Raw genomic sequence first — 25,712 nt, forward strand, 5'->3', positions numbered from 1 at the left:
CATGATGCAGTCCATACAGAAACGGATCTGTAATAATGCACACCTGAAATTACACAAGGTTATAAACCAATGCGACCTCAATCAAACAATTTAACAAAATAAAAGTACACGCACCTCACCTTCCCACCCCCTGCCCCCAAAGAGAAATAACCCTGGGGTGATTTTGTCCCGGATTTAGCAGTGTCTGGAGACATTTTTGGTCGTCATGATGGGGGGGGGGGAGTGAGGGAATGGGGAGGGGAAGCGAGGTTGGTACCGGCGTCGAGCGGGCAGAGGGGGCGGGGATGCTGCAAACAACGCAGAGTTACCCGGTTTAAATGCGGCAGTGCCAAGGTTGAAAAACCCCGGGTCAGGACGGGGAAACTCTTAGTCACCAAGGAAATTACCTCACACCCGGTGGAAGGGGGAGGACTGCATTCAAATTAGGAAGGAGCCCTGAAGAAGCAAGGCGAACCGAACAGGACGGGGAAAACAAGTCGGGGTCCGGGGTAACATTACTGAAAAGGCCAAGAAGCTTCAGGGAAGTTCCCGAGGGACCGGTGAGGCCTCGGAGGCAGGACCCGGAGTCCAGCCAATGGGAACTTCACGGGCAGGAGGCGGAGCTTGAGTACGTTCCTAAGCGGCCTTGAACTCTGAAGGTCTCGCAGAGGGAGTTCTGGCACCAAGTCTGAGCGCGGCGCCCGAGGTGGTGAGTAGCTGTTTAGTGTTTGTGGCTGCACGGATTGCGGTTGTTTTAAACCTCGGGAGCAATCCGATAAACTCCCCGGGGGCCCAGTGGGGAGGGATCGGACGCCAGAGTTCTGGTCTTCTCTCTGCCAAGAATGATCTTATTGTACTGATTTTAAGATGTGTGTGACTTCGCCTTTTAACTTCTGAGCAATTGGGCTGCATCCAGGGGTAGCAGTAATGTGTGTGATGTTCTCAACACAACACCAATTGCAGACAGCCCTCAGGAAGGGTCTATTAAAGAGTTTATGAATAACTGGCAAAAGTGAATTAGATAATAAACAAGTAAATGACACTTCAGTTCCTTTGTCTGTCAGTGGGGATGTTGAAACAATTCAGGCGGTTGTGTGAATCCAGTTGGATGATATAAAAACATGTTTGAACAAGTTAAATGTCTTTTAAAAACCCCAGAGGTTCTGCTCTCTTGTGTGTCTTATATCCCAGAGCATGTTTCCAGGATGATGTTAAAGACAAAGACAAACAGAGAGGGAGGGTTGTGTTGAGATGACTGTGCCTCAACCTCAGGGTGACAAACACGTGTGACCGAAGGTGCAGGAGCAGGCTGGGCGACACGTGGTTGGAGGTGCGTGTGAATGTCCACTTAGGCCTTGTAATTTATGGCTGGTTCCATGGGATATATGTTCAGGAAACTGGGAGAAGCCGGGGTGCTGGAGAAAGTGAAAGGAGAAGAGCAGAGGGAGGTGACGTTGATGACAACGATGGGGGTCAGATCAGCGGAATATTGTAGGCTAAGTGGTTTGAGTTTAATGCTAAGGAAAATGGGAAACCACTGGAGGGTTTTAGGAAGGGTAACAGCATGATCTGATTGACATTTAAAAGGATCAATCTTACCGTTGAGGGCAACTGGATTGCAGGGTGGAAAGGGTGAGGCACGGAGAGCCGTTGGGGAGGCGCCTCAGCGATGCGGGCAAGATGGTGACGGCTCAGGGTGGAGCGATGGGAATGGGCAGCTGTGGGATCCGTTTTAGCAGTAGAGCCCATGGGACAGATTAAATGTCAGGTGACAGAAGTAGTGAGCGATGGAGCAGGGTTAGACTCTTGGCCTGAGCCACTGTGGGCCTGTCTCTGCACCACTGACTGACACCAATGGCAAAGACTGGAGGGAGAATGTGTCTGGGTGTGACAAACAGTGACTTCTCTTTGGCCAGAAGGCTTCTTTAAAGGAAAGGATCACGTGGCTTGGAGGAGAGGTCATTTGGGGCAGGGGTTCATGAGCACTCTCTTCAAATGCTCGCATGCCTGTGGTGGGGAACAGAGGTAGCCTTGATTCTCTGTGCCCTTAGACACCAAGAGCAAAGCCGAGTGAGGGACAGGTAGAGAAGCAGATTTCAGCTCACCTAGACATCTCATAATGGAAGTGGCATGGGCTGTGGGGTCCGAGGAAGGAGCATGCAGCCCTGGCTCTGCTGGCACCAGCAGTATGATTGGGACGAGTTATTTAAACTCTTTGAGACTCCATTTCAATATCTCCTAACACTATAGAGGTGACACTACGATAATACCAACAATCATAGCAAACACTTTTATCACACTTTTAACATGTGAGGCACTGTTCTAGCGGCTTTCCATGGATTAACTCATTTGCTACTCAAGGCAGCCGATGACATAGGTGCTGCTATCATTGCCATACTAGAGTGGAGGCTCAAAGAAGTTGAATTACTTGCTCAAGGTCACTCAGCAAGTAAGGGTACTGTTGTCATGCATCGTATGATCTCTGAAAGGTACGGAGTGGAATGTGCTGTCCTTCGTCTCGACCTGTCAAAGACGTCAACCAAAACACAACATGGATGATTGTTAGCGTTTTGTGACGACACAATTCTGTGCAGTTTCAGGATGAAAATCCAACATGATCTCAACAGTCTGAAATGGTGGATGGAAACTCACAAGTTGGTGTGTGATGCAGATCAATGGCGAGGCGGCTCTGCGGTTAGATTCCAGGTTCAGTCACACGGAGTCGCACTTTACTGCTCAGACCACATCCGGAGTGTTCTGTTCCATTCTGGGGGCTTCTCTGATGAGAGGCATCCTGACAAGCTGAAATCCATTCAGAGGAGCTGGATCCATTCAGTGAGCTGATGAATTAGATCATGTCAGAATGGAGGATGTCTACTGGAGGAAAGGACACCGAGGACGAGTTCATGGATGGTAAATGGGAAGAAAGCATTTGTAATATCTGAAACTGACGTGGGATTATGTCTACAATGCACAAGCAACTTCTGAAAATCACCAAGAAAGACAGGAAGCGCAATGGAGCAGTGGCAAAGGAAATTAATGGGCAGATCACAGACACGGAAACAGGAAGCTGGGGCAAGTCTTTGAAGAGAGTCCACTGAAGCTAATTCCCAGAGACGTGCAGATGAAACCAACACCCTGTTAGCCGGGCCGCCCCGGGAGAGCCGAGTGATTCACTCGCCAAGTCGAGGCCCTCGTGTGTGAGGCACAGGCCCTCTGGGTGGGGCACAGTCATCCCAGTTCTAATGTCAACACCGTTTCAGCAGGTGATGCCCAATGTTGTTGGGGATGTGGGTGTGGAGACCGACCCCATTGGAGGTGGGAACGTGCCTGGGAGAACATTGTGATGCAAACTTTCTCAAATTAAGTACACTCATTATGTAGGATCCAATAATTCTGCTCCTGGGTCTGTGAGCCCAAACAAACTCTCAGCCAGGCCCAAGGGGTCACGTGAGTGAAGGCTCGCCGCTGTGCTGGTGGATGGCTGCAGGCCTCTGGGCCACCATCTTTGGGGAGTGCTCTCCATAGGTCGTTAGAGTCAATTTTCCATCAGTCCAGTGAAGCTGGTACTGTTCTCCTCACCTTCCAGAAGAATAAACTGGAACTCGTGAGATTAAGTAACTGGATTAAGATCATGCCGCTTATAAACAGCAAGGCTGAGACCCACATTGCAGTTCCACCCCCTTCATGACGAGAAAGAAGAGGTGGAACTGGAGAAATCCTTCTTTCCCATCACTATTGCTGTTCCTTCCATTCTGTACTCCTCCCTTCTTCATTTCTAGATCAAAGCAAGAGAAAAGAGGCATTACAGAAAAAAAACGGGTCTGGCGAGAGTGGGCCGAAGGCGTCAGTTTGACCTTCTAGAATTCTGACTTCACTTAAGATTCTTACCCCAGCCCCTATGATGCTTCATGCAACAAAAATTCTTAGAAGAAAAATACCAGCTAACATCTATGAAGCCCACGTATCAGGCACTATTCTAAGGGCTTTACATGTCTGTGTCAGTTAATCCTCATGGGGACCCTGTGAAGCAGGAAGGATGTTTAGCATCTCCACTTTACAGATGAAGGAACGGAAAACTAGAGAGGTTAAGTAACTTTCCCAAGGTCACACATCTGGAATATAAACCCTGGCTGTCTGAATTTGGGGCCCATACTTCTAGGCATTCGAACTTTGGGAGTCTGTGCAGTGAGGTGGAGCTGTTGGCCTGGTTTGGCTTCTGCTCTGCTCACTGCTCATTGCATTTTGGAAGGATCGTTGAACTGCTCTGGGCCTCAGTTTTCTCATTGTAAAGTGTGGATAAAAATAGCATTCCCCTTCTAGGGTTATTATGAGGTATAACATCTGCAAAGAAATCAATAAGTTATTGTCATTAAAGTTTCATTACCGTTGAATTACATGTCTCTTCCTTCTAGGGATCAATGCAAATGCCCCAGAACAAACCTGGGATGCTGTGTTTGGTGCATAGGCCCTTTGGGATGGCTGGAGGACCCCCAAGGAGTGGATGTTGGAGGGCTGACTGCATTTTAAGAGGAAAGAGCAGAGGGTGGGCTGAGACCCTGGGCCCCGGCAAATGAGCTGAGCTCAGCACACTGACAAGGGGCCTGGAAAATTGAGCCACGGGCCTTCGCAGGCAGAGCAGATGTGAGCATGTAGGTGCTTGAATCGGGGAGGAAGGACATGAGGGAGAGCCCCCAGGCTTTGGAACCAGACAGATCTGAGTTCGAATCTCACCTCGTCTCAGCCCTTGCTATGTGCCCTTGGCATGTCACTCAAGCTCTCCTTCCCAGCTGTGGGCTCTCCATGGTGCCCTTGCAGGGCGATTGAGGACTCAGTGAAATAAGCTCAGATGAGCGCTTTGTCCAGCACATAGCAGTCACTCAAGAACCCTGACCTCCCTTCCCGTTGAAGGCCCAGGAACGCGGGGGCTGAGGACAGCTGGCTTTGGACTGAGTTCTTATGACCACAGACGATGGACTTGAGTCACCCGCCTCAGTTCCCTTATTTCTTCTCTACGAAAACAGGAAGAGAACCAGATGATGTCCACTTGGCAAGTCTCCCACATGGGTTTCAGCCTATGCAGCTGCTTTTTATAATAAAGCTGTCTTCTTTTTTAACTTGACTCTTCAAAGAACAAAATGGGCTTTTAAACAAAACGTTAAAAATCAGAATTGGGAGAAAATAATGCCAGATAAGAGAGGTCAAGACTCTAAAACTGTATTTCTTTGTTTCTCTGTCTTCCTGCCTTCCTGCACCACCAAAACCCAGGCGAGGAATGCAGTGTGGTTTCCAGCAGACACAGAGCATCAGCAGACAGCAAGGACCAACGTTATCACTGACCTTAGAAATGGAACCGTGGTTCTCTGGAGCCCTCTCAACTTTTTCCCCAAGAAGTAGGCCCTCTTCCATTTTTACACATGAGCACTTAAATGGAAAAAGAAAAGGGGTGAAAATGAAGCATTGTGGGAGCGAAGGTGGATGCTGCTGAGGAGATGTCCTTAATTAAATGTTGTCAGACGTCAACTAGATGGGGTGACGGGGCGAGTTCCCCCTGCACATCCTCCCTGGGGCTCCAGAGTAGACGATTTGCACACAAGAAATCAGGATGTAATTTCCTGGCTGAGGACCTCGGCTCTGCTCGCAGCACTGCTCCAGTTTCCAGGAGGAAAGTGCCGCCAGTGACTTCAAGCCAGTGCAGAAGGGAGAGGTGGGGGCTCCTCACCCAGTGGGTTGCCTTTCCTTCCTCTGCCCTCTGGCGCTGCACTTACTGTGATTGTGTTTGACTTTGTTAACCCTGGTTTGGAAACACAGGCTAAAAGTGCTTGATCCCACGGTGGAAGCTGGTACTGTCCATGTCTGCGTGCTGCCCAAGAACCTGCTCCAGGAACAGCTCAGCCTGCCTTCAATGACACCTTCATCACTAAGTCACTAAGCTTTTATTGAGCACTTTCTATGAGTCAGACACCGTGCAGGCTGCTAGTGTGTGTCTGTGAACAAGACACACGCAGGTTTTCGCCCCCCTGGGGAAGGCAGCAAACACCATGTCAGCAGACAGAATGATTGTGAAGAGTGACAAGTGCTAGGAAGGACACAAAGGAGGGGCTGGATGGGGAATGAAGGGAGGGCCTGGCAGACACTCAGAGGGTCCTCCATGTGCTGCAGGATGCCATCGAGAGATGATCCTCCAAGGGAGGCGCTGAGAGCCAGGTGGCAGCCAGAGAGAGAGGAGATGGAGGTGGGAGACAGTTTGGATCTAGAACCAGTAAGAGTTGCTGACGCATCGAAGAGGTTGAAAAGGAAGCAGAGGGAATCAAGAATACTGCCGAAGTTTCTAGCTAACCAAGGAAGCTGGTGGGGCTACTTACTGAGACATCGGGGCAATTATGGGGCCAAGGATGGGGGAAAGTTTGAGGGAGAAACTCAAGGGTCTGTGAGTCACCCAGGTGATAATGTATGTCAGGTGTGCAGTTGGATATGCGGGTCTGGAGCTTGGGGGAGCATTCTGGGTCGGACAGATAAATTTGACAGCTGTCAGCCTGTGGATGCCTTGTGAGCTGGTAGGGAATGGCGTTTGTGGTGAACTGCAGCACTGCATGACAGCGCCAGGATTTACATTGGGTAGACGACGCCAGGCGAGCAGAGGGAGACCCGCCAATTCTGTAAGTGTGGGCAGGGTGAGGAAAGGACGTTGGAATTGAGTCTTGAAGGATGAATAAACGTTCTCCGAGTGGGAGAAAGTGTCTAGGCAGAGGGACAGCTTGGGAAAAGATCTGTAATGTTTAGAGAAGGGTGAGGAAACAGCGTGTGTAGCGTGGTGGAGAGCCAGCAGACATGACGCCAGAGAGTCAGGCTGGGGCCAGCCTAGAAAGAGCCGTGTGTGCTGTGCCCTGTGCCTCTGCTTCGGGCCACAAAGAGGATGGCTGGAGGCACCCCTGAAGCTCTGGCCATGGAGGACTTCCTCCAACCGTATGTTTCAGGCCACCTCTGAGTGGTCTGCAGGTCAGCAGTAGGCTGTTTCTGGCTTGCACCCACACCCAGCTGATCCATCCATGCTTCCCACTCAGATTACTCTCCTTCTCTGTCAGCTGGTTTAAGGACTGAATGTTTGTGTCCCTCCAGATTCGTGTGTTAGAGTTCTAACCCCACTGTCACTGTTTCTGGAGGTAGGGCCTTTGTGGAAGTAATTAAGGTTAAATGAGGTCATGAGGGTGAGGGCCTAATCTGATGGGACTGGTGTCCTCGTAAGAAGAGGCACCACGGAGCTTGCCCCTTCTCTCTTTCCACCATGCAAAGATACGGAGAGAAGGCAGCATCTGCAAGCCAGGAAGAGAGCTCTCACCAAAGACTAAACCCTACTGGAAACTTGGTCCTGGACTTTCCAGCCTCCAGAGCTGTGAGAAAACAAATTTCTGTTGTTAAGCCCCTCCCCATCTATGTCCTTCTGTTATGGCAGCCTGAGCAGACTAAGACAGCTGGTCAAAGGGGATTCCCCGCCAGGTGAAGGATATGAGCTGAGGGAGAAGCATCAGCTGAGGGAGAAGCATCAACTGAGGGGAGAAGCATCAGCTAAGAGAGAAGCATCAGTGCAACAGAGGCAGGTACCCTGGGGTATGGGCCCCCTGTTCATGCAGTTTGCTTGTGTTTTCTGGCCCTTCACTCCCGTATGTACCACTTCCTGCAGACCCTGCCCAACCTTAGAAAATGCCAAGGTCATGAGTGGCATTGATGTCTCATGTTCAGACGCCCACTTTCTCCCAGGGCCCAGCAGCATACCAGCAGCTGGTTTCAAACAGTGTGCAGTTCTCTGCTGCAGATGGCATGGCCTTGCTCTAGACTCTTGGTGGCCTGCACTGTGACTCCCCTCCTGGGGCCTGCCAGAAGTTCTGTCTGCCATCTTTCTCCACAGATGCCCGTGGTTCTGTGGGGTCTGCCGGGCGATTCGGCCCAGGGTCAAGGCTGCTTATGCCTCAACCTGGGCCTGCTGCACAGCCCCTCCCTCCTTTGGGTCCCACGCGAACCTTCCACATCTGGTAAACAAATAGAGGTCTTATCCCTAAGTGTGGACTATGCGCCTCTCAAGCCTGGAGAGGCCTGTCATAGGTTGTACTTCTTTTCAAGAGGGAGTGGGGGATAGACTGGCATGCCCTAGACCAGTGAACCCCTAAGAGCTTCACGGACGTGCCAGGCCCCTGCATCGCTGTAAGCTTTATCTCCCACCTTCTGGAATGAAGATGCTGTACCAAGGCAAGCAGAACATTACTGCTTCATGCGTTTCAAGTGTATATAACACAATGCCATCAACATGGTAAATGTAACTATGTCCTGTAGGATGTCCAGATGCCCAAGTCCCTTCAGACCACATCATGATAGAGAGCAAAAGAGTGTGTGCGCACTGGAGCAAGACTGTGAATGCGTACCGTGTTTGTCCCACGTGAAGGTGAGCTGCTCTGATCCTCCTTTCTGATCAGCACGGGAAACAATCCAGTTGCCAGTTGACAGCTGCGTTCCACATCCCTAGAGTGTGACAATCTGCGCTCGAAAACATGCCACATCGGGCAGCAGCTGCAGGTGAGGCTACTACTGGGTTAAGTTTCTACAGTTCTGGGGTCTCCTGCTGTGCTCCATGTGGTTTTTGTAGGGTCAGACTGTGAATCAAATGGGGATATGATGGGGATCACGCTCCTGGAAGCTCCAAGACTCTGAGGGCGGCACTGATCTCTGCCGTTCCCCCGGGATGTAGTATTGTTTCTCATTTACTGTCTTGGCAGGAAGGACGTTCTGGGGCTTCAGATTGGCCTTTGTTATACAATAACTCTTACTCTGCAGGTCAGAAAGCCAGTGTGAGAGTTATTCCAGTGACTCAGTGTGTCTCTCCTAAAAACGTTAATGAACCAGGGAAATCACCACAGGGTGGGTTGTTGACTCAGTGCACCACAGTGCGACATACCTGGGCCAGAACTATATTGACTACCTGATTCCCGAATGGATTATGCTAATGGGGGGCCATGACGATGTTTTGGGTCCCTGGATATCAGTGTCACCCCAGACCCTGTAACAGCCCTTGAAATGCTTGATTGCTAATTTCCTCTCATGTATGGTTACTTGAGTAATTGGCCGTGAACTCTTTGGGGGGTTAAATGAGGGAATCATTGCTCTATCCACTTGCTATTCCACCTTAAGGCAAGGAGGCCTGCTGTTTGTACCCTGTATCAGATAGTCACTGGCTGAGTCTGGGGGTTGGTGTCCTGCCAGGCAAGGTGCTCCTGTTGCCTGAGGAAAGTTCTGTAGAGAAAGGAGCAGCGGTGAGATTTTATCAGCAACTCTCACCGTGGCTAGAGGATGGGTGCTGCGCTGGCTAACAAGGGGCCGTTGGTGTGACATCAATAGCATCCGTGACGGCCGCCTGCTGAGAGCCAGGAGTAGATGTGGAGGGTAGAGGATGAAGAAAAATAAAGGAGGCTTGGAAAACACTTTGTGGAGAGTGAGATGCCAGCAGCATGGCCTCCTTCTGAGCACGGTGCCACGTGTGTGCAATGGAACCCACCTGCTGTGCTGGCCTGTCCACCCGGCAGAAGAGAAAGTGTAGAGTTACGACCACCCAGGCTTGGGGGTCTGGCCGAGAGGTATGAAGAAGGAAGGGGAGGAGAAAGTTTAGGATATTGGTATGGACGATAAGTTAAAAGCTGGAATCTGACTTAGATGAAGAGACTATGGAGAAAAGTGAGGGGTGGTGACCTTGGGAGAAGCTAAAGTGACAAAGGGACAAGAATAGTCAGAAATGGTCAAGCTGAAAGAGTACTGGATCAGTGTCCCAGGGCTGCCATAGCAAAGTACCACCAACAACAGAAAGTTATTCTCTCACAGTTCTGGAAGCTGGAGTCTGAGATCAAGGTGCCAGCAGGGCCACGCTCCCTCTGGATAGAGACTCTGTGTAGCATCCTTCCTGCCTCTTCAGCTTCTGGTGGTGGCTGGCAATCCTTGGCGTCCCTTGGCTTGTGGCTGCATCACTCCAACCTCTGCCTCTATTGTCACACGCCTTCTCTCTGTGCGTGTCTGTCTCTACTTCTTGTAAGGACGCCTGTCCTACTGGATTAGGGCCCACCCTAATGACCTCATTTTAATGCGATTACACCTGCAAAGACCTCATTTCCAAATAAGGTCGCGTTCATAGGTACCAGGGGTTAGGGCTTCCATCTATCTTTCTCGGAAGACACAATTCAACTCATAAAAACGTAAACCCTGAATGTCAGAGCTCACCATGTTGCTCTGAAAATTAAATAAGAGTCTGTATGAAAAGATACTGTTTGAGGGAAAGAAGCATGCCCATCATTGCTCCCTACACTGGATGGGGCACTTGCTTCTGTTGGGATGGCAGGTAATTCAGATGGAGGTCATGAGGCAGGTTCAAAGTGGAACCACTTTGAACTGGAAGATTCTGAGATATCAACATTTCCCTATTTGAAATAGTTCAAAAGACAAATGATGATGCAAGCCAGGAGTTCAAGAGTCTTCTGAGCCATAAATTAAACACGCCTGTGGGAGCCAGCAACATGGAATCTGTTAATAATTATTGAGATGTGAAAACATGCCACAGCACTGACAGTGAGCTTTCTTCACCGAAAACTCCCCATCTGGACTTGGGATATTCCTGCCCAAAGACTGAGCTGGAGTGTGTCTTTTTATATAGCTATCTCATAAAAACGTGTGCCTATTTTTAAATAAAGTATTTAATTATTTAGTATTGAAAGTATTTAATTAAATAAAAGTTTTTAAATATATATATCATAAAGCCTGTCTGCGCACATGATGTCAAATAAAACTATGCACACGATTTCCAAAGGCTTGGCCAGCAAATAGAGTGGAAGCTGCTTTGTGTTGAATTGGAAGATCATTTGAAAGCTGCAAATCATTGTAAGCACTTGTTTTAAAATAAAGTTTAATTTCTACTTCAAAATAATGTGTTTTCATGATTAGGAAAACTGAAAAGATTAGAAAAGCAGAGGGAAACAGAACCAACACATTTCTGGAAACTACTGTGAACGTTTTTTCGTGTTTCCTTCCTGACTTTTTTTTCTTTTTGATTGAGGTCATAGTAGTTACAACATTGTGAAATTTCAGTTGTACGTTATCATCTGTCTGTGACCACATAAGTGCTCCTCTTCACCCTTTGTGCCCACCCCCCAACCCGCTTCCCCCTGGTAACCACTGAACTGTTTTCTTTGTGATGTGTTTGTTTATGTACCACATACGAGTGAAATCATATAGTGTTTGTCTTTCTCTGTCTGGCTTGTTTCACTTAACATAATACCCTCAAGGTCCATCCATGTTGTTGTGAATGGGATGATATTGTCTTTTTTTATGGCTGACTAGCATTCCATTGTATATATACACCATATCTTCTTTATCCATTCATCAGTCGATGGGCACTTGGGTTGTTTCCACATCTTGGCTATTGTGAAGAATGCTGCAGTGAACATAGGGGTGCATAAGTCTCTTTGAATTGTTGATTTCAAGTTCTTTGGATAAATACCCAGTAGTGGGATAGCTGGATCATAAGGTATTTCTATTTTTAGTTTTTTGAGAAATCTCTGTACTGTTTTCCACAGCAGCTGCATCAGTTTGCATTCCTACCGGCAGTGTGTGAGAGTTCCCTTTTCTCCACAATCTCCCCAACATTTGTTGTTTTTTGTTTTGGTGATTATAGCCATTTTAACAGATATAAGATGATATCCTAGTGTAGTTTTGATTCCCATTTCCTTAATGATTAGCGATGTTGAACATCTTTTCATGTGCCTATTGGCCATCTGTATATCATCTTTGGAGAAATGTCTGTTACCTTCCTGACTTTTTCATGTGTGGTTTATAATCATCGGTTTATTTCCCAAGCACTTTGGCTGCACCCACTGAGTAAGATGGATACGCCTGTTGTAAACCGCAGGGCCTATTCATCACAATCATTTCCTTACTGATATTTATGAAGGGAGGACTCTCATCTTGGCAAAAAGGAAATGGCATGTCACTAGTGGTTTTTATTCAAAGTTAGTCAGACATCTGCAGATTCTGCAGTCCTCTGGGCTGCCTCCCTTCCCCAGCGTGCCGCATCAGCCAGGTCTCATTGCGTGTCTCTTTCTGCTTCCAAGCAAAAAAAAAGCCTGTATTTAGAACAATTAGTCTGGTTTTCGGTTCTAGTAAAAAATACCCTGCCGGGTGTTTCACCAAATACCGGGGAAGCACTAGGTTTGTTGATTTTTGCCTTGACCTACAAAAGTCAATAACCAAAGTCACAGTGAGAAGCAGAGAAGGGCTGACACCCCCACAGGGAGACAGCGTGGGCGGTGCTTCCATTCTCCAGCACACAAAGTATCCGGCTTGAAAACCTGTGTCCATCAAGTTAAGATTTCACGCTGCCAGCGTTGCCTTGGAGGAGGGACTTCAGCTCCCTCCCCCTCAGGGTAGGACGACTTGGAGTCTTCACCACTGGAAGGGACGTATGGAGCTGAGATTGTCTGTGGCTAGGCCAGCAGCCACGGGATACTGTGTGTCAGGAAGCCTGTCGGTTAAAATGCTTTCAGAAGGCTCCAAACCAACACAGTGCAATCGAGCCCAGGGGCTGTGATGCTAGAGATCATGCTCTCCCTCTCCAGGTTCCTCCAACCTGAGAATCTCTAAAGGGTCAGAAACCAACAGGAAGTGTCTGGTCTACAAGACCTCTACTGCCCTGTGAAATTCAGAAGAGCGTGGCTCTGCAGTTGCTACTGCACCGATGGGGAGAGCACAGCAACTGCACTTCCGTCTCTCTTGTGTCTGCGGGCGCAGCCTGGTGTGGGAAAAGACTGAGGGCAGTCAGTGCCAATTCCTGGCTGTGTGACTTCAGGCAAGTTACTTGACTTCTCGGAGTCAAATGGGAATGACAGCACTGTTGTATCCTGGAGTGAATGAAAGAACACATAGAAAGCACTTGCACAGAGAGGTTTAAAGGTCGCTTTTCTCCCTAGGGAAGTGAGCAGGCAGCCTGGAAAGCAGGTGACCTAACAGTACAGTGAGGCATGGTTTCCTCTAGATTTCTTCGCTTGGCATTTGGTCCTGATGGGCTTGCTCGAGGATTAACTTTGAAGAGCCAAGCAAACAAACAGATAATTACTGTTGAATCCTGATCAGTATCAGTTCTCCAAAATAGATTGCCCTTTATTCACTCAACTCCACTCTGAGCCTGGCCCCAGGCACCAGAATTCAGCATTCTGGACTCCAGAGGGGACCATGAGCTCTGCCTGAAGCTGTCCTGGAAGGCTGCATAGAAAAGTGTGGATCGTAGGCAAATTCTAACCATGAGTAGGAGTCAGTCAGGTGGAAAGAGTGGGCAAGGGGCACCCCTGCCTGCAGGGTGAACACAGCACGCAGGGGGAGAAATGTGGGAAGAAGGCCGAGTTCTCTGTCTGGGGGCCTGTGTCTGCAGGGCACGGTCAGAAAGGAGGCGGGTGCAGAGGCTGGGGGTGGGGGCGGGCCAGAGAATGAGACGCTTTAGTGATGCCGCTGGCACAGTGCTGTCCCGGAACACGACCTCGTAAATGCTTGCCCTTCTCTCTCCCTCCCTTCTTGCCTTATTTTCCTGCTTCCTCCTCTCTTTAAGTAGAGGCTTAATCTAGAAGCAGCTGGGAGCCATTGAAGGGTTTTGAGCAGAGAAGTGAGGATGCTGTGTGCCTTTGAGAAAGGTTACCCCAGAGGATGCTGTTAGAGAATTGGATGGGAGGCTGTGACCGGTGATGGGGAAACTGGTCAGCAGGCTGATGTCCAGGTGGCCCAGGAGAATGGCATCGGGAATGGAGAGAACCCAGTCAGAGATAACTTCTGAGACAGAATCACCTGAATGTGGGGGTCCAGGAGAAGGATGATGACAGTTTATCTAGCTGTTACCTAGCTTGAGCAGCAGGGAGCATTTGGTGGTATTATTCGTGGAGATAGAGGTGAAGGAGGAGGAAGTGTCTTCTTCATAGGAAACTGAGGGTTTCGCGGAAACGGACTTTGCACGACTCCAGTTCCCTCCTGCGCCGTGCCCTCTGCTGTTCATCACCGACAGACAGTCATCCATTCATTCACTCATGCATTTGCCCACCTGCCGCTCATGCTTCCCAAAAGCTCTTGTTGCAGGAGGATGAGGGCGCTCTGGTGGGCACGGCTCAGTGTGTGCGGCACTTACACTGTCTGGGGAAAGTTCTTAGTAAGGCAGTTCTGCTAAGAGCTGTGCTGAGGGCCATTCCACCCATTTCTATACTAAGCATTAAGTCCGAGATTTAGTGAACCCATATGAACACTCTAGAGCAGGAGGCAGCGAACCATGACCCACAGGCCAAATCCGGCCCACCGCCTGTCTTTATAAATAAAGTTTTATTGTAACACAGCCACACTCACCCATGTGCATGTTACATATCTCTGGCCGCTTTCACGCTCCAATGGCAGGACTGAGGAGTAGCTTCCGATTGTCTGGCTAGCGAAGCTGGAAACCATCTGGTCCCTTACAGAAAACCTTTACAGGGTTTGTCAGCCCTGCTCTAGAGCATTCCCTCCTCTCTGGTTCTGTGAAGGGGTGTTTGATCGTGATTGCGGGACCAGGGAATAAAGCTCAGGACTCTTTGCTTGTCACCCCAGGCTCTGTCTGGATGTGAAGGAGACACCCTCCACATCGTTGTGGGAAACGCTGATGTGAAACATTAACAGACAGCAGGAGACTATAACTGTGCGTGGCGTTTTGACCCAGTAGCTCCTTTATTGAAGTCTATTCTCAGGGAAGAATCCAAGGGATGGAGGAACTATTCACTCCTTGGTCTGGCTGCACGCGTTCATCTGGCCTCATTTTTTAAAATGCATCACACACACCCCACAAGTAAATAGACACATACGGGACTGACAGGTGGTGGTAAAGGTTTAGGGAGACAACATAGAGCTGGGGACGTAGCCACAGGGCGCCAAGGGTGGATTTTCAGAGAACGTGGAGACATATGTGTGCAGAGGAAGGGTGAAGTGAGGAACTTGTTCATGGATTTGTTTGTACTCGGCGTCAGCACAGTGCGGTGACATTTTCATACATTCTCTCTCTCTCTTTTTCGTACATTCTCTCTCTCTCTCTTTTTTTTGACCCCGTGGTTGGGGAGGGTGGAGATGACATTTGTGTAGCTCTTCCTTCTTGCAAAAGAAGGAGGAGAGGTGCTGAGTAGATGAAATCAAGTCACTACGCGTTTTTTTTTCCTGCCATTAGGAACGTGACTTTCCTTCGTTCTCTTCTGCTCTGGCACTGGATCCCTGTCCGGCCTGCGTGACTAAGCCCCTCTTAGTCTTAGCGTGTGCATTTCATCGTTTCTTTATGTGCTGTCTTGGCACTTTGCATTTCCTCCTTAGAACTGATCCTTGCCTTAGAGTATGGCTGGCGGGTCTCCCTTCTCAGGCTGTCATCTCTGCGGTAAGGGGCTGGTTCCTTTTCACATTCGTAATCTTCGTTTATTCATTCATTCAATCATGCATTCATTCCAGTTATATTTATTGAGTGCCTCCTTTGTGTAGATGCTGTGACAGCCACTGTGCAAGTAGCAGGCACTCAGTAACTGCCTTCTTTTCCTTTTATTGAGATAAAATTGATATAAAGCATTGTATTCGTTTTATGTACAGCATAATGATTTGATATATGTATTTACTGTGAAATGATTGCCACAATAAGTTTAGTTAACGTCTCTCCCCTCAGATGGTTACAGTTTTTTTCTTGTGACGAGAACTTTGAAGATCTACTCCATTATCTCTTTTAATCTTGACACCAAGTGAGTTCGGTACTGCGTTTTCAATTTTACAAATGAGGCAGCTAAATCTCAGATTTGAGGAAACCTGTGCAAGTTCACGCAGTTTGCAAGCGGTGGGACCCAAGCTTCCCTAACTCATCTCTGCTCATAACTGTGAGGCGACGTTTCTTTTCTTCGTTACAAAAATTGTGAGTGTGGAAAGGATTGGATTAATTGTGAGCTCTGGTTTAATAGCCACAGCTGACGTTTATCCGTAGTGTTGTCCCAGGAGACTGTCCAGGCAGTCACAGAACGAGCCTTCCCGAGAACCCTTCACCCTCCCAGCCGGCCGTCAGGTGGGTTCGCTGTTGCGGTTCCCATTTCACAGATGCCAACGCTGAAGTTTGGGAAGACGCAATAGTGGCTCGTGGCCAAGCAGCCAGGAGTGCAGCGGCTGGGACACCTGCCGGCTGACCCAGGGCGGAGCTCCCGCCAGCTCACGTTCCCCAGGAGGGTGGGAGCGGGCCGGGGATGAGAGTGGGCCACGGCCCGGGGCGTCCTCGCCAGGCAGGCGGGCAGGCCAGGGGGCAGGGGCAGCGGGCTTGGGAAAGAGGGCTTAGGTCTGTCCCGTGCTGAATCCCTGGAGAGAGGTGGTGCACAGGGCCTGGGGGCTCAAAGACCAGCGATCTTGATAGCACAGCAGAAAGAGCCCAGCCCGGGTACCAAGGACGCTGCACAACATGTCACCTCTCAGTGCTGCATGGCCTCAGACCTCAGAAATCCCCATGCCAGCAGTGTTCTAGGAAGTGAGGCCAAGAGGGTAAGAGGTGGGGCCAAGATGAGAAAAAGCAGGAAAAATGGCCTGCACTGGATGGGAGTCCAGCAATGCAGAGAAGGATTGATTGATTTTAGGCCTGAGACTGACGATAGGGCCCTCATCCAGAAGTCCCAGGTCCCTTTGGATCAAAGGTCAGCTGCAAGGCTGGAGTTTTCCTATGTGCCCTGACTCCATGCCCAGATACAAAGAAAACTTGTCACCTGAGGGCCAGTGACCTCCAACATGCGTCATGAGCTAGTGTGGCAGAGAGAGCTCAGCGTCACTCTGTTTCTTTCTTGCTGTGTGACCTTGGGCTAGTAGCCTCACCTGTCTGAGCCTCAATTCCCCCCACCTGCTATTGAGCATTTCTAGCATGAGACGGTGGTCTAAGTGCTATGGACATATTGTCTTGATCCTCACAACACTCCTCTGAGGCTGGCATCATGGTCTTCACCCCTAGTTACAGATGAGGAGACAGAAGCCCTGTGAAGTGAAGGGACTTGCCTGGAGTCACAGGGACTGGGGAGAGGAGGCGGGATTCGAGCGTAGGCCATGGGGTCCCAGGTCATGTATGCCTAACAAGGGGCTCTGGCTGCCCCTGGAATGCCGATGGCCTTTGTGATGACAAAGGCCTGTAAAATGCCAAATGACTGGCTCTAGCCGTGGTCTCCCTGGTCTCCCCTGAAGGCCAGTGGGGCAGTTTCCCAGCATAACCAGAAACTCTGAGGCTGGGCTGCACCCCAGAGACGCTGCGATCCCAGGGCTGCCCGAATGTTCTGGGCTGACAGGAGAGGAAGTGTGGAAGGGCCTGATTCTCATCTCCGTTTGAACCAGCTCCTCCTGTGTATGTTTCACTTAAAGCTGTTAATTAATTAAATGATTTAAACTTGAAGAAAAGATATTGCATATATACTTCAGTTGACGCCTGTTCTTTTGCTATTTCTTGTGAATCCACGATTTCTCTAGTTTTGTGATTCTCCCTATTCCATAAGTGCCTCACGGGGATTGTGAGAAATGACTCCATAGGGGAGACTCTGTGGTGTATGTCAGGACTGGCAAGGGATGGCGTAGATTGGGGGTGATGGGGGCTATGGGGGTGCCTTGTGGAAGACTGTCAGGGGAAAGATCCCGAAGAGAGAAGCGTCCCCCGGGTAGGGTAGGAGAGAAACGTCCCCCAGGGAGGGTAGGAGAGAGCGCTGGGGAGGAGAAGAGGCGAGTGGGGAAACCCCTGAGAAGGGGAGAAAGAGCTGTAGGGAGGCAGGGCTTGGGGCCACCTGCACCCTAGGGTTCAAGGACAGGAGGTGTGTGTGGCTCTTCAAGGGAACAGCTTGGATGGACCTCACCCCGGATTTCAGACAGTACCACTGGGAGGTCAGCCCCATGGGGGATGGACCAGACTGGCTTGTCCACTCAGTGCCCCCGGGCCCAGCTCAGGTCAACTGGCACGCTGTAGGTGTTAGTATTGATTGAGTGGTTGATTGAGCAAATGAGTGGATGAGCACAGAACGGAGGCCTTGATAATTAAAGCAGAGAACGGCCGCATTTGGATAACCAGCCAGGAAGACAGCCCTGTAGAGATGGAGAGAGGATTGGCCATCCTGGGACTTCTCCGTGTACGTATTTTAAGAACGCCAAGGTTTCAGAGCAACCTGGCCCCCGCTGAGCCAGGCTATGGGAATTCTTGGTCCAGAAGCTCGGCCTGAGTGAAATCTATCCCATTTTTATATTTTCCCCTCTTCTGCTCTCATCACTGCCTCTCTTGTGATTTAAAAAGCAAATCAATAAAGGATGAGCTTGCCATTTTAAACTCCTCCCCGAGTCACTAGGCTCAGTAAGGACTGGGTGCTGGCAGCCCAGGGTAGGATGGAGGAATGGTTAGTTCCGCCTGGCTGCATTGGGCAATCTAGGAAGGAGGCATTGTTTGAATTAGGCAGCGGTGGCAGGAGGAGAAGGCAGAGAATATGGACCAAAGCACACAGGTGTCACACTGTGTGGCCCACTCACGTCGCACATTGAGTCAGCAGTGAGCACAAGCAGGCAGCACCTCATTCGGCAACTCTGGTGCCTGGGTCATGCCTGCATCATACTGAATGCCTGTGGTGCTGCGATGAGAAGGATTCTGAGGCTGTATCCAGGCTCAATGGAAAGGGTTGTACGATTCATTAATGATGTCTGCCATGGGAGTAAGAGGGGAGTGATGGCTCAAGAACTCTGCATTTGCTGCTTCGTGGTTAGTGTAGGCCAGAAATGGATAGTGAGGCCAAGTGGTAAAGGCTGGTGTGTATTCTGCTGAAGAATTTGGACTTGTTTGTGGATACCAAGGGTTTTAAGCTTAGTTTCTCCACTTTCAAAACAGAATACTATATCCACAAGATTTCTGGGTAGTTACTGGGGGTCTCTTGGAAAAGGCGAGACCTAGGTTGAGTTTTGAAACGTGAGTGTCATCCAGAGAAGCAGAGCGGAGGGAGGCGGGTGTTCTGGACACGCAGTGTGTGCAGTTCGGGGTGGTGGACGGGTCTCCGGCAGAGCCAGGCTGGTGTGGGACATCAGGGCTGGTGGACAGGGTGGGACGACATAACAAAGCGTCCTACTTACTTATTCCATCTGTTGCAAGACAACCAATCTTAGTTCTTTCCAGTAATATCATCCAATCAGTCATAACAAGCCAGTAAGAGCTGATGTTTGATTTTCATGGAGTGCAAGACAAAAGGAGGACATTGAACTAGGCATTCAAAGACTCTTCGGCGCTTGAAGAGGATGGAGAGAAGAATATGTGCCACCAGAAAGGTTGAGAGGTGGGGGCTGAGATTTCATGAACCGCTCCACAGTGCCTGACTCGACACACATCTTATTTTATTGTAGCGCTCGACCTGCCAAAAGAAATTCAAATTTCCCTTTTCCAAAAGAAGGAAATTGTAGCTCAGCATGGTTACATAACCTGTCCAGGGTTACAAAGCTACGTCATCAGGACTGGAAGCCCTCCTGGTGTGTCTCTGAGCTGAAGTTCCTGTGCTGTCTACGGCCCTACAGCATCTTCCCTCGAGAGACTTCCTGCAGGCTGTGAAGGAGGCTAACCGTCACCTCCCAGCACGGACCAAGGGCAGGACGGGCTCAATAGTGACAGCAGCTGAGCTAGCCACTGTTCCCACGGCAGCCCGTGTGTGTAGGACTCAGTCTGGGTTGTCCTTTCCTGAGATTCTGAGCACCACCTTGCAAGTAGTTCACTGCCCCTGGCCTCACCCTGGTCTAAGCTCCATCATCTTTCATATGAACCAAATTGGTTCTTCCCGCTTCCGCTTTGTCACCATCCTGCCGTCTGCCCTCAATGCTCCATGTGGCTGCCCGAGAGGGCTTTGTAAAGAGCCGACCTCATCATCCTCCCCACCCCCCCTGCCCAAATTTAGAGACGTCGCTACTTCCCATTGCTCTTAGGATTCAACCTGTATCCCCAACCTCGTCTGCAAGGCAGCCCTTGCCCAGCCCCACGGCGGGGTCTCCAGCCACGCTGTCTCTCCAACCCTCACACACGAGCACCTTTCAGCCCCAGCCCTTTCTGTCCGCTGCTCCTTCCACCTGGATGGACAGGTGGTTAATTCTCACTCTTCAGTTTAGGTCAGAATCTTCTGATATAGCCTCTCTTACCACCTTACATCACTTTCTAGAGTTTTCCATACATGTACCTAAACAGCTATTCAAGCGCGCGATTGTTTAATGTCTGATTAGTCATAATGCGTAAGGGCCAGGAGGGCGGGGACGTTTTCTGCCTTGTTCAGCCCTGGGCCCATAATGCCTAGCACAGGGTAGGCCTGGCATGGAGCAGATCTTCAGTAAACACTGTTGAATGAATGAATGAGTGAATAAATGAATGCACGAATGGGCGAACCTCCAACCACACGGCTGCACGCCTCCTCCCCAGCACACCATTTCTAACCTGTGTTAGAGTATGTCAGAACATTTGATCCCTGTGTGAGCCCCTCTCTCCCCGATCCACAGTGCAGTCCTAGGGGACAGGGCTAATCATTATGCATCCCAGCAGTCATGGTGCTCAGAATCTAGAATGAAGTCAGCCTCGGGGTACGTGGCTTCTTCCTCCTCTGGCCCTGCTAATAACCAGCCCCGTTGCTCTGAGTCTTTTGTGTCCCCATTTCTTTCTTTTTTTTTTTTCCTGAGGAAGATTAGCCCTGAGCTAACATCTGCCGATCCTCCTCTTTTTTCTGAGGAAGACTGGCCCTGAGCTAACACCCGTGCCCATCTTCCTCTACTTTATATGTGGGATGCCTACCACAGCATGGCTTGCCATGTGGTGCCATGTCCGCACCTGGGATCCAAACCAGCGAACCCCGGGCCACTGAAGAGGAATGTGCGCACTTAACCGCTGCACCACCGGGCTGGCCTCTGTGTCCTCATTTCTAAAATGAAATTCTGCAACGTGCTTCCTCTGGACCCTGCATTGCTAGGACTGATATTCTAGGATTTCATAACCAGAAGCGTTCATTGTTGTCTTTAGAAGTAAAATAAATTTGGGGACTCCCTCCTGGCATCTGACTGTGTCCCTCACGATGATGCTTTGAAACCTCCTCGAAGGGTCAGCCTCCAAATGCCAAGCTGTCTGGGGCTGTCCGGGAGCAGAGGCCTCCTCACTCGCTGTGGAGAACACACAATGCGTCTCATTGCTCTTTAGCTGCTCGGGAAATTTGAAGCTAATTAGGTTGGATCAGTAAACAATGCAGCCTGTTTTCAAACTGTGCTCAGCTTTCATGCAATTAGACTTTTCCAGGAATTAAAGGTCGTGGACCAGCCTGTTAGCCACACAAACGACTGAATAATGACAAGTCTGATGTTTATAACGCTGATTGAAGCTTGGCTCCTCTGATGGTAGTGAAACTTTATTCCTTTTTTCTAATCTTAGACGAGACCAGAGGGAGTTAATGACAGGAGTGAGTGGGGTAAGACCAGACTGCTCGCAGAGGGATGTGTTCATCCAAGCACACTTGATCCCCATGCTGACCCTTTGGAAAGAAAGGCTCTTCTCAGCCAACATTACACCCCAGCACACACGGAGACTCTCGCCGCCCCTCACCCCAACCCCACTGGAAGGCGGGGCTGCTCACTTCTCTGGCCCTGACGTGATAGGAAAAGTGTGGCGTTGACAGTTGGGCAGCTGGAGTTGCATTCTCTGCAGCTAACTTCCTGGTTCTAAAAGAGTCAGCATTTGGGAACCTCTAAGGCTCAGTTTCCAAATCTGGAAAATAGGGATGGTAATGACCTCCTGTGGCAGGTTGCCCTGGGGGATCACGAGGTCACTCCTGTGAAGTGGCCTGGTAGGCTCCAGTGGGTACCAGAGACTCATTGAAGAGAATTCTGTCTTTTTCTAGACGGGGACCTGACAGACTGGGAGGACAGTCCCATCTAGTCCAGGGTTCCTCAAAGCGTGGAGCCCAGGGCGCTTTTTGGTGGTTTGTGGGTGAGCAAGCTTTCATTTTAGTGTTTATGCGTATATTTTAGTATCTGTTTGATTTCATGCACATCATTACTTAAGGAAGTGGTCCTCAACCGTGGCCACACCTCGCAGTTGCCCAGCGAGCTTTCAAATGCTCCAGCCCAGAGAGGGGGCCTGGCTTTAGGATTTTATCTAACACTCTCCAAGCAGCATTAATGAACAACCAGGGTGAGAACTACTGGCCTAGGGCAAAGCCGGATAAAAAAATATAAATAACTCTACTTAAAGTACCATATCATCAATGGGCGAACTAAGGCTGAAGTTTGGGAGACACTCATAAGCTGATGGCTTGCTTGAAGGCTGCGCATCTGGACCATCTGAGGGTGGTGGGGTCGGTGCTTGTTCAACTTCAGATGCCCTGACCCATCCTAGATCCATTAAATCAGAATTCCAAGGGCTGTGCTTGGAAAATCCATGTTCTTATCAGCCAGCCTGGCTCTGGTCCTTCAGAAGGCATTTAGGAGCCACCCATTTTATAAAGGTCAAGGGTGCGCTCCGGAGGAAGGGAGACATTCCGTGGTCTGCCTCACAGTGGAGACAGGGAGGATGCTGACCAGCCAATGTCAGTCAATCACGCTTTGACACCTGGGAGGTGTTGAGCCAAGCTTCACCCCAGGGCAGCGAGGGGCAGACAGGCTGCACTTCTGGGTGCACTGGGGGCTCTTTAGGGGGAAGCTCTGTGCTCAAGGCGGGAGATGAGGCTTCTCTGAGTGTGTCCAACCTGGTCCCCTAGGACAGGAAGGAGACAGAGAGGCAGGACGAATGCCCCATCTGGGAACATGGTTTGAGGGTGTGTGTGGCAAGAGTGTTTCCTGGGCTGTAACTTGCGGGGAGCTTCATGTTCAGACAGATTGCAGGATGGTGAGTAACTCTCCTCATCTGGAACCTCCAATATTTGCTGCCCAGAAAGCACATGTCTGAACATCTGGAGAATTCCATACCTACTTACTCCCCACTGTGCCCACAGCCTGGTCACGTGGGTACTTGGTGCCTGCAGAGTGGTTGAAGGGGGAGGAAAACCTGGGCACCCTGAGTGACGCCCCTGGCAGAAGAAGAGAGGCAGCAGGATGGTTTGACAGCAGGCAAGCCACTTAACCTGAGTCTCAGTGTATTCATCTCAAAAATGGATTCTTGCAGGATGATTAGGGGGATGAAATGCAATAGTTTATTTGAGGGGCTCCTAATAACGACAAGCTGTTGCTTGTCATAGGACGAACTTAATACATATTGATTTCCATCTTTGCTTCTGTACCAAACTCTAGCTTAGCTACAGAACCCAGCTGATTCACCTTAGTGGCTCTCTTCAATGCCTTTAAAAGGATCCTTTCAATTCGATTCAGTCCAATGTATTCTGGCTTGAGAACTCTCCAGGAAGTGGTTGTCTCTCTTAGCTGGAAGGAAGCCATGCTGGAGAGGAGGTTGAAGCTTATAATGGAGGCTGAGGGGGACCTCCATTCCTTCAAGCATCCTGTCTCAGGGTCTCATTCAATAGAACCCCACTTGGCTGGGATGTTGGCGGCTCTTGACTTTATTCCAGCCTTGCAGTAATACTTGTCAAGGCTGTTTCACAGATTGTTGTTGAAAACAGATGAGATAATGTAAATTAAGTAATAACCAAAATAAATAATCATTTTATTAAATATAGCCATTTACTGGACTTACATACTGATTGATTGATTGTTGGATTGGTTGAGATGACTTTGAAAACTGAAGACAGGAAGAGCTGTGGGGGGCGTTAAAGCCTCGCTGTCATGGGAGAGGCAGTGGGGAGAAGCCTGGGCTGAGATCCAGGAACCTAGCTTAGTTGTGACTCATTTATAACTCACCGTGACCTTGAGTTACCTTCTGCGCCTCAGTCTTCTCATCGTGAGTATAATGCGTGGGTGGACCCACTACACAAAATTCTAGGGAGGATGATCTCTGATAACAAATGTGAAAGCATTTTGCAAAGCCTTATAAAATGTTGTTTATTCCAGTTATTATTTAATTTGCATCATCTCATTGGTTTTCCACAACAACCTGTGAACCAAGCTTGGGGAGTAATATCTACAAGTTTGGAAGGCCCGCGTGACACACTCCCACGTCACTAAGGCTAGCTTTGCTTGAAGGGGTCCTTTCTGGTCCCCCCAGCCACACTCCTGTAAAGATAACTGCCAGTGTGAGGCATTCCCGTGGGCAGTCAGAAGTCCAGACACTCAGAGTGAAACTGAGTCCTCTCTGGCTGCAAACCGTCTCTCACCAAAGTGTCTGTTACTGTGATGGTCCCGCCTCCATTTTGTGGTTCTTTGGCATTACTTATTCATTATTTCTTATTATATTAGCCCTTTTAACTGTTTTATTTTAGTGTCAGTGCCCTCAAACCTTCCTGAAATTAAGCGGGCCATAACAACTAAATATGTCAGCGAGAGGAACAGATAAGCCTTGGATGGTGTTGTGCGTTGAATTGTGTCTCTCCAAAAGATATGCTGAGGTCCTAACTCCCAGTATCTCAGAACTGACCTTATTTGGACATAAGGTCATTGCAGATGTAATTAGTTAAGATAAAGTCACCCAGGAGTAGGGTGGGCCCTAAGTGAATATGACTGATGTCTTTATAAGAAGAGGACACACAGGGAGAAGGCCATGTGAGGACGGAGACAGAGATCGGAGCGATGCAGCGGCAAGCCAGAGAGCCCCAAGGATTGCCAGTAAATCCTCGGAAGCTGAGAGAGAGGCGTCGAACAGAGTCTCCCCAGAGCCCTCAGGAGAGCGTGGCCTTGCCAGCACTTGGTCTCAGACTTCCGGCCTGTAGAACTACAAGAGGATACATTTCTGCTGTTGCAAGCTCCCCAGTTTGCGGGGCTTTGTTAGGAAGCTCTAGGAAATTTGTTAGGAATGCAGATGGAAGCAAGGGCTCCTGTTTCCAGGCCTGCCTCTGGGACGTGCTGCTTGTGCATCCTTGGGCAAATCTCTGGACCTCACGCTGCTTGTCTCCAGAAGGAGAGAGTTGCAGAAGGAGAGTGTTGGATCAGCATTTGCCAATTTTGCTGATAGTTAGAATTACCTGGGACCCATTAAAGTTATAGCTTATCAGAACTTCCCTCTGGATTTTTAGAATCAGTGAGTTTTGGTCGGGGCCAGAAATGTATGTTTTTAAGAAACTCTCCAAGTGGTAGCAATGACCTGCATCTTGCTGTCGCCACCCTCTCTGGCATTCTAGGTTTCTCAAGGGTCAAGCTTCACCCCTTGACCCCACACACCCTATGAAGCCTGCCCTGCATGGTGCATGTTGGTGTCTGTGCCCTCACAGCCAGATTGCAAAGCCAAGAGGCCAGAACCACATCTGTATCTCTGGCATGTTGCCTGGAAGATGCATCCAATGAAGGGATAATCGTCTCTACATGCAGACATCCCGCTCTGGGATGTGTGATCAAGGGTCTTGCAAGCTCTCATTCTCGAGATCTCGAATGAGCCTCCAGGCCACCATTCTGGCCCAGCCCCCTATTCCAGGCCGCCTTCCACGCCCTTTCGGAGGAACACATAACGCAGACACAGTTCTAAGTCGCTGATCCTATGAGGTGGGCTCTGTGAATCTTCCCATTTTACAGATAGGGAAGACACCGAGGCTCAGAGCAGTTAAATGACTTGGTCAGAGTCACAGAGCCAGTGGTGGAGC

General features: G+C 49.6%; 1 protein-coding gene across 4 annotated transcripts in view; it reads left to right on the forward strand.

Moving 5' to 3' along the window:
• The first annotated feature begins 321 nt into the window (after positions 1-321).
• The window catches only part of SLC2A9 (solute carrier family 2 member 9), a 231,717-nt gene continuing 206,326 nt past the window's right edge, over positions 322-25,712 (forward strand). Inside the window, exons 1-2 of one of the 4 annotated variants that reach the window (XM_070506228.1) lie at positions 322-688; positions 8,308-8,416. The gene's annotated coding sequence lies outside the window, so the exon portion shown is untranslated. The remainder of the gene's footprint in view (positions 689-8,307; positions 8,417-25,712) is intronic. The other 3 variants (XM_044767825.2, XM_070506230.1, XM_044767826.2) reach the window with 3 other exon arrangements.

Source organism: Equus asinus, chromosome 3, assembly GCF_041296235.1.
Source record: "Equus asinus isolate D_3611 breed Donkey chromosome 3, EquAss-T2T_v2, whole genome shotgun sequence".
Taxonomy (NCBI): Eukaryota; Metazoa; Chordata; class Mammalia; order Perissodactyla; family Equidae; genus Equus; species Equus asinus.